A 12029-nucleotide genomic window follows, 5' to 3' on the forward strand; every position below is an offset into this window, starting at 1 on the left:
GCTGCTTTGTCCTTTACGACTGGCTCATCTGTAGGACTGGTGATTCCAACCCCCTCTTCAGGTACGACCGGCTCAGCTGCTATCTCTGTGGGGTTAGACAATGGCTCTTCCCTCACAGCAGGGGAATGTGGATTCACTGGGGGCTGTGTGAAGTGGGACCCTCTCTCATCCTGGAGTGATCTCTCCACCTCAACCCAGACCAGCTTCAATGTCTCGATATACTCTAGGACACAGGCATCCAGTATCCTGCAGATCTCAGATGAATCCTTGCCAACTTCTTCTAGTATGGCGATAGAACTAGTAGCAATCTCAAGGAATCTAGCTAAATCGGCTTTTAGCTCCCTTCCCGCTGCACCTATCTCATTTGTTGATAGATAACTAACAATATAGAGTGTGTACTCTGCTGCCATCTCAAAGTCTGACTGCGCTTCCCACACCCTTTCCACTAAATCAGCTAAATCTGCCATTTTCCCCCTTTTACCTTGCCTTCTTGGCTTATAGGACTTTAGGTATAGGCTTTTTCAGTTAGTCTAAATTCAATAGGCTCTGACAGCAATCGTCAGTTATTTTTAGCAAGTAACAGTGTTGTTTCAGCCTTTAGCTATATAACAACAATAATTAATTAACACTGTGTTTAACCTGTAAAATAGCACCCACCCTATCAGCATTCCACGCAAGAAGCCTTTTAATGGTCTACTTACATTAGTTAATTTTGTTAATTAATACTGGATAGGATATATTTTGCTCTACCAATGTAAATAATAGCATTTAACCCACAATGATGACCATTGATCCATTATTATTGTAAACTAATCCTCTAGTTACTCATACTTTTAGATCTATCATAAAGTTTAGTTAAACATTGAATTACACTGGTAGTAACCTCCCCCACCCCTTATCAGTATACAATGGCTTTTTAACTTCCAATGATAAGATAACCTCACATTCACTGTCTGTTAGTCTAATTCTTTAGCTACATTGCAGTGTCTGGTCACTCATAAAGCCTAGTTAAACCATGAATACTCTCTTAATGTTTGTTTAATCAGCTTAAAGCAAGCATCTCATTGCTATGATTAGATTATTAACCAAACCTAACTACTCCTCATCTCAAGGTGTGTTAGTATTGGCTGTTAGCTTAGCACTGTATGCTAGACAATAGAATAGTTAGCTTAGCAATGTAAGCTAGCGGTGGCTGTTACCTGAGCTAACTAGCCTCTTCTGTGCTAATATAACCCCCTTAGTAACCCGCGCTAGCTTTGCTACACTAACGGTATCTCAGACAATAGAATTGTTAGCTTAGCACTGTAAGCTAGTGACGCTAATGGTAGCTCTCAAGTCGGATAGCTTTAGCTTCTAAACCCCCTCTGGTACGCTAATCAAACTTTTAACGGTAGCCTAGCTACATAACCTGTGGTTAGCTTCTAGCCCCTGCCTCCTAGCTCCTTATTCTTAGCTCAGTCAATAGAATTGTTAGCACGCAGCGTTTAACAAGCTACAGTCTCTGTTCTCCACGGTTTTCGCAAACTGTGGGGCTTCGTTCATAGCAACCTGAGTGAGTCTTTTTCCCGGAAGGTTCCTCAGTAGGCCCGTACGGTATTCAATGCCTCGGTCCTCGCGCCATGCTAGGCCGCCGGCTCCGTGTATCCCCTTTCGCCTCCGTGGATTCGACCTTCTGCAGGCTGTGGTTTTTGGAGACCCTTTGTCCCCACACCGACTCTTTTCGGCGCTGATTTCCACTCTAACATTAGTTCATTACGCCAGTGTTAGTGCTGTTAACCTATTTTAACCTGTCCCATAACCAGGTCTAATAGATACTTTATTTCGTTACAACTCACTTCTCATCTTAAAGAGACAGTGCGTCTTTACTCCTAAGGCTATAGGAGATTTTTATGCTATGTTATCTCACTAGATAACACACATTAAATCCAGCCTCTAATGGTTTTCACCATCAGACTATTGGCAGGATCATACAATTATGTGATCCGCTTACAGGACTGACCTAATACCTTTCTAGAATCACATAGGCTCCAAGGGTTCATAATTGTTTAATTACTCTGTAACACTCAATTACTATGTAATTTTACTTTAATTACTGCGTAACACTTAAACTCGAAAGAAATCTAGTAGTTTAATGACTTGGTAATTTGACTTTAATTACTGCGTAACACTTAAACTCGAAAGATATCTAGTAGTTTAATGACTAGGTAATTAATACTTAAACTCTGAAGGCCTTATTAAAAACCAGCATAGTTTAATAAATGCGTAATTAAACGCTTTAAACTCAGTAAAGCCTCCCACAGAGGCATTAATAGTTTAATAACTCTGTAATAAGCGGAGTTCAAACACAGTGTCATTCGCTTATTAACTCTAAGATGCCCCCCACGAGGACACTACAGCCTTATTACCGTGTAACAAGCAGAGTTCCAATTACTAAACTCAGATAAGTTTCCCTGAGACTATCAATAGTTTATTACTGTGTTATACCACGTATAACACGGTTAATCAATTTAAACTCATAGATGTCTCTCTTAAGAGACACTACAGTTTAATCACTTAAACTCTAGCTAATCTCCTCCGGAGATTACGATAGTTTAATTACTGCGTAATTTAACGCTTAAACCCTAAAGAAATCCCCTCCGGGGATTACAGTAGTTTTATTACTGTTCACTTTTATAGCCAACCTAGTTTTCTGCTTTGTGCAGAGTTAAACAACGGTTACTAAGCCCAAATGAAAGGGCAGAGAGAGGATGGAGTCTAAGGCATTACTCGTACCAAATGTATTTTAAGGTGATTTATTTTACTAATAACACATACAATACATTTAGGTAAATAGGTAATAAAACTATTGACTTTCCACTCTCTTCCAGACGATCAATGGGTCACTCAAGAACCCATATTCGAGGGACAACCCATGGCCAGTTACTTATCGAATCTGAAGTTTGTTCCTAGACAGGCTCCTTTATAAACTTCTCACACAGTGCCCTCCTTCAGGGAGGTTCAAGCAACCGGAAGTTCTGTTTACCCACAAAGCCTTGCGATTGCCTGCCGCTTCCTGTCACACTCTCTTCAGAGCTCCCCCGCTCGGAGTTGCTATCTCTTTTGTTTAGAAACCCACCACCTGATAGCGAGACCTGTTCCCTATCTTCCACACAAAGGCCTATTGTCTCTGGTATGCAAGAAGTCTTTGAAGCTCAGGAGCACAGCAGGGAGCCTGCCTCTGCCCACTCTGTACCACTAGGCTCAACTCAAACAGTACATGTTTGCTAACTCCTGCAGGACAATAAAAGCACATTGCTGTTGCACCAATAATAATACACAGTTATCTTTCATAATCATGGATTATTCCACATTCACAGTCTGGGAGAAGGCCACGCCGCTGACCTTTAAGGAGATCCCGTACGAGGACATCAGAAACAGACGCGTCAGCGGGGCCGACATCATGATCTACTTCGATTCGGCCAAACATCGAGACTGTAATTATCCGTTCGACGGGTCCGGAGGGGTCCTGGCTCATGCCTTCTTTCCCCAATTTGGTGACATGCACTTCGACGCGGCCGAGAAATGGACCGTCCTCAACCAGGACCTGTACGGTAAGAGACGGCGGTGACATGTGGACAGGCTGTCTCGTTTCATAGAAATGACTTCTTGGCCTCTTGTTAACGAGCCCCTTCAACTGAAGTGAATGGAGAGTTGACGTCATATCAGTGAGTTGACGTGTGCACAGCTGAATGACGTTTTTAATTCAACTGCTATGGCTGTGTGCAAGCTGTAGAAACTATGAAAATCCCATCATCAAACCAAAAGTAACTGTGAAAACAACCAGGTTAAAGGAGTAGTTCACCCCCAAAAAATTCGTATTTTCTATTAATGACACAACCCATGAAGCTTTGAATTGAGATTGAGATTTTTTTGTTTTTTTACACTTTCCTGAGCCAATTATAATTTGATGACATCCGAGACTCAGTAGGAGACCCCGCCGTCATCAAATTATTGGCTTAGGAATGCGACAAAAACTAAAGGGGGAGTGTAATTGATAGAAAATATGAACTACTCCTTTAAAGACGGGGTGATTTTTAGTGATCCCCCCCCCCTAAAACATAATCATCAGGTATTATGGTTACACTAGGAGGAAGATTTTTTTTTCAAAAAAGTGTACAGAAAGTATTAAAATTATGTTTTTATGTGGACACGCCTCCAGTTCATTAAGTATACCTGGTTCTCACCTTAGCACCTCCTCCACCACCTTAGCACCACCCACCTGTCCTAGTCCCTGCTCCTCCTCATGCCCACACCTGTTGTGTTATGATAATGAGGGGGAGGGTATAATTTTACTGTGTCATTAAAGTGCTGTTTCTCTATTGGCACGTTTGACCCTCAAGGTTTCAGCCTCCAGGAAGAAAAAAAATAGTCAGAGAAGACATAAAACACCATAAAAACACCACCAGGGGGCTTAATGAAGTTCTATCAACCTCATAGACACATGAAAAACTGAAAAAGCGCAAAACCATGGCACCACCTCTTTAATATTGACTGCCAGAGTTTATTCATAATGTACTCACCCACTGCCAGGGTTTTTAATCATTTTTTTAATAGAAAAAATGTGAATTATTTGTCCGTTTATTTTTTTACATTGAAGTGAATGGATTTTTTTGGGGATTTTTTTTTATATCTCCTAATTTGTTGTGAATAACGGAAAAAAATGTATACTCAAAAATTAGAGAAACATTTTAGGAATTCAAAAACAAAATAAAAAACAATAATAAAAAGGGGAGAGTTCTCCCCTTTGGCGGTAAACACCATTGACTGAAAAGGGGAGAATTCTCCCCTTTGGCGGTGAGTGTGTTAAGGTTGTTTGGGTGCAGAGCATTGCAATAACGTAACTTATCTTCTCTGTCCGTCGCTCAAATCCCTCCACCCCCATGTTTTTTTTTGTCCCACCCTTCTTCCTGTTTCCATCCTTCCATCCAGACTCCATCAATGTGTTCATAGTGGCAGTGCATGAGCTGGGCCACAGCCTGGGTCTGTCTCACTCCAGCAGCACCAAGTCCATCATGTTTCCCTCCTACCAATGGCAGGACGAGGCAAAGTTCAAGCTGTCAAAAGGAGACATTGAGCGGATGCAGAACCTCTACGGTGGGTTTGATACTTTCTTTCTGCCAGCCATCCAGTGTATCTTGCTGGGTGGGTGTGTGTACGCAACATTGATATGTGGTACAAAAAACGGAACGGAACATTTTGATGATTTCATCAGGCTTAACTCTAGCTAAATGACATTTTCCAATTCAAATTAAAGGGATATTTTACTTTAAAAAAAACTTTGGGTCATTTTATCATCTACTCAGGCTTTTGTGAGCCCCCACCGTTTTTAAGTTGCTTGATTCACTATTTAGATATTTGATATTCATTTTATCAGACACGCCCCCTTCCCATAAAAAAAACATTATAACTTCAAACAACATTTTTAACATGTTAGATTCATCAAAAACACCCGTCCTTGGTTCTGGTGACTCACCCTACCCTCCTAATACGCGAGGGGGCCGTGTTTTTTTGATTACTTTTTGTCTCCGCCAGGCCGAAAGGCATGGCGACAGATTATGTTTTACCCCCTGTCCGTCCGTCCGTGTGTCTGTGTGTCCGTGTGTCCGTCCGTCCATCTGTCTGTGAGCAGCTAGTCTCAGGCACCGTTGGTCGCTGCACCGTTGGTCGCTGCGAAACTGTGCACACACACTCCCTGGATGCCAATTCAAAACCTCTGCCCCAATTTTTTCACATGGGCCTGTTATAGCGCCACCAGGAGGCCGATTTGTGCAAAACCCATTTACTCCTACAGATTTTATCCAAATGTCATGCAAATTGGTACACGGTATCTCTATAGTCATGTGATCAACACGGATCTGTCCGATTTTCCATATTCCATCCTCATTGGCTAAGGTTGGCTTCCAAAATTTGCAGGATTGGTCCGTTTTGAACAAAATTCCGCAAATCATGAACGCAGCTTGCGCTTTCCGTGCAATTTCACACGCACATGCCTTTTCACATTGGCCTGATATAGTGCCACCAGCAGGTATAATTTAGCAAAACACATTTTTTGAACAAAATGCCTCAAATCATGAATGCAAGGTCTGATTGCCGTGAAAGGCCCAAGAAGAAATGGCACCCTTTTCAAATTGGCCTATTATAGCGCCACCAGGAGGCCACAATAACCTACCTAACCTAGCGGAGACCTGTGCTCCGAGGAGCACTTTTTCTAGTTTCATATATTGTATTTAATTTTTTTATTGTTTTAAATTTTTCTCATTTTCCAATTAAAAAAAAAAAAAAAAAAAAGTTATTGAAAGAACTCGGCCCCCTCACGTATTAGGAGGGCAGGGTGAGTCACCAGAACCAAGGACGGGTGTTTTTGATGAATCTAACATGTTAAAAATGGAGTTTGAAGTTATAAAGGGTTTGTATAGGAAGTCTGATAAAATGTATATCAAATATCTAAATAGTGAATCAAGCAACATAAAAACGGTCTGGGGGGGCTCACAAAAGCCTGAGTAGACGATAAAATGACCCAACGTTTTTTTGAAAGTGAAATATCACTTTAATGTGATTTCGTTTTTTTTTTACAGGGTTTTTTAAGTCTCAAAAAAAGAAAATATATCAAAAATACAAATGGAATTGTAGGAGTTGAGGCATTTATGTTTGACTCGGTTCCACAGATACATATTGTGAAAATAGCCGATCTACAAGCTCGATCTACGGCTCGCAACGCTCGTTGTGAGCTTGTAGATCTGCTTTCTTATATTATTTGACAATTTGGCCAATGTTTGACCATTTTTTATAGTATAGTTGATTACTTATATTATTATATTATGTTTATTTTATTTGAAAGTGAGAAATATCCCTTTAAATTGGCACTTCCCCCCAAATAATGTGGGGAAACACTGTCCTGGAGGGCCTCTCTACCAAAACACTGGTCCCTGTGTTTACAGGGACGCCACAGGGACAATGCTACTCTGGTAACGGCGTCAAATATCGGGGGACGGTTGCCACGACGTTCTCTGGTAAAACCTGCCAGAACTGGGCTTCAAGTAGGCACAAGTAGGAACACCCACCCAGCCAATCTATCTATCTATCTATCTATCTATCTATCTATCTATCTATCTATCTATCTATCTATCTATCTATCTATCTATCTATCTATCTATCTATCTATCTATCTATCTATCTATCTATCTATCTATCTATCTATCTCTACAGTATATCCACCTAGCCGTCTGTCTGTCTGTCTGTCTGTCTGGACAAATATGTACGTATGCTGTTCGTGGACTACAGCTCAGCATTCAACACCATTGTCCCAGCAATACTTGACAAAAAGCTCAGAGACCTAGGGCTACACCCAAGCATGTGCGACTGGATACAGGACTTCTTGTCCAACCGACATCAGGTGGTGAGAATGGGCAGCATCACATCCGACCCCCTGACCCTCAACACCGGAGCACCCCAGGGATGCGTGCTGAGCCCTCTCCTCTACTCCCTGTACACGTATGACTGCATAGCCACACATGTCTCCAACACCATCATAAAGTACGCGGACGACACGACAGTGATAGGCCGAATCGTCAACAACGACGAGTCTGACTACAGAGAGGAGATCAAATCACTAGCACGCTGGTGCCGGGAGAACAACCTCTCTCTCAACGTCGACAAGACCAAAGAACTGATCGTGGACTTCAGGAGGCCGCGGAGAGACCATGCGCCCATCCTCATCGACGGTGCTGCAGTGGAAAGGGTCAGCGAGTTCAAGTTCCTCGGAGTACACATCGAGGAGGACCTCAAATGGGAGACGCACTCCACACACGTGAGGAAAAAGGCTCAGCAGCGACTGTACTGGCTCCGCCGCCTGAAGAAGCTCGGAGTAGGACGTCGCATCCTCAGGCTGTACTACAACAGTTCTGTCGAAGGCATCCTAACAGGCTGTGTCACGGCCTGGTACGGGAACTGCACTGCCCGAGAAAAGATCAGCCTACAACGAGTAGTGCGATCGGCAGAGCGGATAATGGGAATCGAGCTCCCAGCGCTCCAGGAACTGTACAAAAAGCGGTGCGTGGTTAAAGCCAAGCGCATCATCAAGGACAAGCACCACCCAAGTCACAGACTGTTCAACCCCCTACAACGACCGCGACCGGGCAAGGGGCTCTACCGCAGTATCAAGAGTTCCACCACCAGGTACTGGTGTAGTTTCAATCCGGCTGCTGTCAGAATGCTGAATGGGGCATAAGCCTGAATGAGGCATAGGCCTTGTTCAGCAGCCTGACAACAGGCAGCGCAGACTTTTTCTGGCTCTTCCTGAACACACCTGTGGATTATACCAGGGACAATGACTTGGACTTTAGCCCCCCCTCGGACACACCTGTGGACTACACCAGGTACAAATGACTTTTTGTTGCACTCCCTCATGGAGCTACTTGCGGATTATACTAGGGTCAGTCCACTCTAGGTGGACACGCACTGACCTTTTGCACCTTAATCCCTTGTATAACGCACTGACTTTTTTTGGTCTTTTTTATTGTGCTCCTTTTCCTCTAAGCACCTTAACGTCCATTGTCTATCATGCACAGTATAAGTATAAAATGCACAGTATACAATACATTGCTGCTATGCTCAGGCACCTTAGTTTAGTTTTTTTTAGTTTTTATTATCTCAGGTAATTTGTAAATATGTAGATAACTTGTCTGGCCTTCTGTTGCTCTCTTGTTTTGATCTCCTTCCCACTTACCCCCCACCCTCTTCTTCTCCCCCCCCTCTTCTTTCTATGGAAACTAACGTTGCGATGGGAACGATGTACAAAAAAGAATTTCACCCACTTTTTTACCTTGTAAACCTGTGATGTGACAATAAAACTGATTCTGATTCTGATTCTGTCTGTCTGTCTGTCTGTCTGTCTGTCTGTCTGTCTGTCTGTCCGTCTGTGTACTTACTACCTACCTACTGCACCTAACTACATATTTTTGTCAGAGGCCTGGACAGCAACTACTGCCGTAATCCAGACGGTGATAAGATGCCATGGTGCTTCACCACTGACCCAAACACACTCTGGGAGTACTGCAAGGTCCCCAAATGTGGTGCTGCTGACAGGCTAGGTATAGCTGTGATCACCTAAGTTCATGACAATGAAGTATTGGTTACTTTTCTTCTTTCGTCCGGCCTGCAAAGTGGGATCAGTGTTACATCATTATTGAGTATGTCTCGCATACACTCAGAATTGACGTTGTATACCTACTGCATATACCAAAATAATCATATTTGAACTGGGGACCCCCCCCCCCACCCTGATAAGCACTTGGAATGTAAGAGTTGAGGTATTACATTTAGTTTGACTCTGTATAAATATTGTGAACATAGCCGATCTACAAGCTCACAACGCCTCGCAACGTGAGGCGTTATGAGCTTGTAGATCGGCTATTTTAAAAGATGTTGCCTTATTTGACAATTTGGCCAATGTTTGACCCGGTTTGATAGCATAGTTTGTTGATTACTATTGATGCAGTAATGGTCTTTTTCTTTTAAATTGCTCAGGTGATTACACATTAGCATTCAACGGATTTGTGTGAACATGTTGACGACGTATAGAACATATCTGTTAGTAGTGTAAACATTCCGGGTGTAGAGACTTAGGGGTATTCATCAACATTTTGATGATTGGATCTGGCTCAACTCTAGCTAAATGACATTTTTCCATTCAAACGGGTATATTGCTCTTTTTTTTATGGTTGCAAAATGCTTTTTTTGAATGTAAACATTTAAAATCAGCAATTTTGATCGGAGGCCGATTGATCGGTTGCCACTCTCCTTTTTTTTATTTGAAGTTAAATTCAACACAGGTCCTTGTTTTTCCTCTCTCCATCCATCTACTCCTTCCTGTCCTGTCCACCTACAATCGTCCCAGAGGAGCCCTGCTACTCTTGCAACGGCAGAAACTATCGGGGGACGGTTGCCGTGACGAGCTCTGGCAAAACCTGCCAGAGCTGGTCGGCCCAGGCACCTCACCAACACACCCGTACGCCCGAAAACCACCCGCGCAAGTAAGAGCACGCAGCCAAATATCTATCAACTTTCAGCAGTATACATCATCAACTGGTGGCCCGGGGGCCCCCACCTTCACTTAATGTGGCCCGCAGGTTAATTCATTAATTAATCGGAATACTGACATATTATTGATTTCAGCTGTTACAATTACAAACATGCAAACATGACCCACTTTAATTACTTCTACTAGTAGCTTAATGACTAGTATTACAATTATATTGTCTTTTTTATGTCCAATGTATTTGTATTTAAGTTCATAAAGTTAACATAAGTATAACTAAATGCCTTTGAAAGTAAATACAAAAGTTACTCTTCAGAATTCCAATTCAAAAATGGCAAAAACAAAAAAACTGGATTCCAATAAAAAATAGCTGATCTACAAGCTCAAAACGCATCGCACTGCGACGCGTTTTGAGCTTGTAGATCGGCTATTTTTGCTACTTTTGTGTGACAGAATGGCGAAGTACGGCATTAATCCACGAAAAAAGTTACAAACGGAAATCTGTCTGTCTGTCTGTCTGTCTGTCTGTCTGTCTGTCTGTCTGTCTGTCTGTCTGTCTGTCTGTCTGTCTGTCTTACCTGTCTACATGTATATACCTACATATTTTTGTCAGGGGCCTGGACAGCAACTACTGCCGTAATCCAGGCAATGAGAAGATGCCATGGTGCTACACCGCTGACTCAGAGAAACGCTGGGAGTACTGCCACGTCCCCAAATGTGATGATACTCCTCAACCAGGTAACTTTGACCACTTACGTATAAAGACCACATGACACGCTAGAAATCATGATGTTTGCTCTACCCATGACATGTTTCCGGTAAAATAAAGATACAGTTTGATAGGTCGGGACATGTCACAGACATTGAGTGTCACAGACGTTACAGTATAGCCAATGGGACGAGATTATCACTTTATTACATAAATACATTGAAGAGATGAAGCGTTTGAAATTAATTTAACTAAAAACGTTTAAAGACGGGGTGCCGTGATTTTCATTGATTCCCCCCCCCCCCCCCCCCTAAAACATAATCATCAGGAATTATGGTTATACTAGGTGGAAGATTTGTTTCAAAAAAGTGTAAAGAAATTATTAAAATTATGTTTTTATGAGGACACGCCTCCAGTTCATTAAGTATACCTGGTTCTCACCTTAGCACCTCCTCCATCACCTTAGCCCCACCCACCTGTCCTAGTCCCTCCTCCTCCTCACCCACACCTGTTGTGATAATGAGGGGGAGGGTATATTTTTACTATGTCACAAACGGGCTGTTTTTCTATTGGCACGTTTGACCCTCAAGGTTTCAGCCTCCAGGTAGAAACTTAAAATAGTCAGAGAAGACATAAAACACCATAAAAACACCACCAGGGGGCTTAATGAAGTTCTATCAACCTCATAGACACATGAAAAACAGAAAAAGTGCAAAACCATGGCACCACCTCTTTAAGTGTTTTGCTGTTAAAACTATACGGAGTATAGCAGCAAATCAGATTGGGTGTTGCTAATAGGCAGTTGCTATCATCTAACAGGCGGTTGCTAGGATGATGAGTGGCCAAAACAGATATTTGCTAGGCTGTAGTATGTGGTTTCTAGGGCAATATCAGTGAAGGACAAGGACACAATAAGGACAATGACTCTATACTATATGGTTGCTATGGTCTAATAGTTGGTTGCTAGGCCTAATAGGTGGTTGCTGGGGGGGAAATCGGTAGTGGGTGGACCAAGCCCCTAAGACCGGGGGATAATTTTGAACCGCTAACCGCCAAATATAGTATTGCAAGGACCGATTGGGGCCCACTACAAGCGAAGACGGTTTCGACCAATGGGCTGGACTTAAGGGCTGGCGCACGGAGGTCGTTTGTGACATAGCCTCATATAAAGGACACTACTGCACATAAGAACGGGCCCCACGATGTCATCAAAACAGCGTGCCAAAAACCAACTTTACAAACATG

This window comes from Gymnoscopelus braueri, assembly GCF_963280865.1.
Source record: "Gymnoscopelus braueri genome assembly, chromosome: 8".
Lineage (NCBI taxonomy): Eukaryota > Metazoa > Chordata > Actinopteri > Myctophiformes > Myctophidae > Gymnoscopelus > Gymnoscopelus braueri.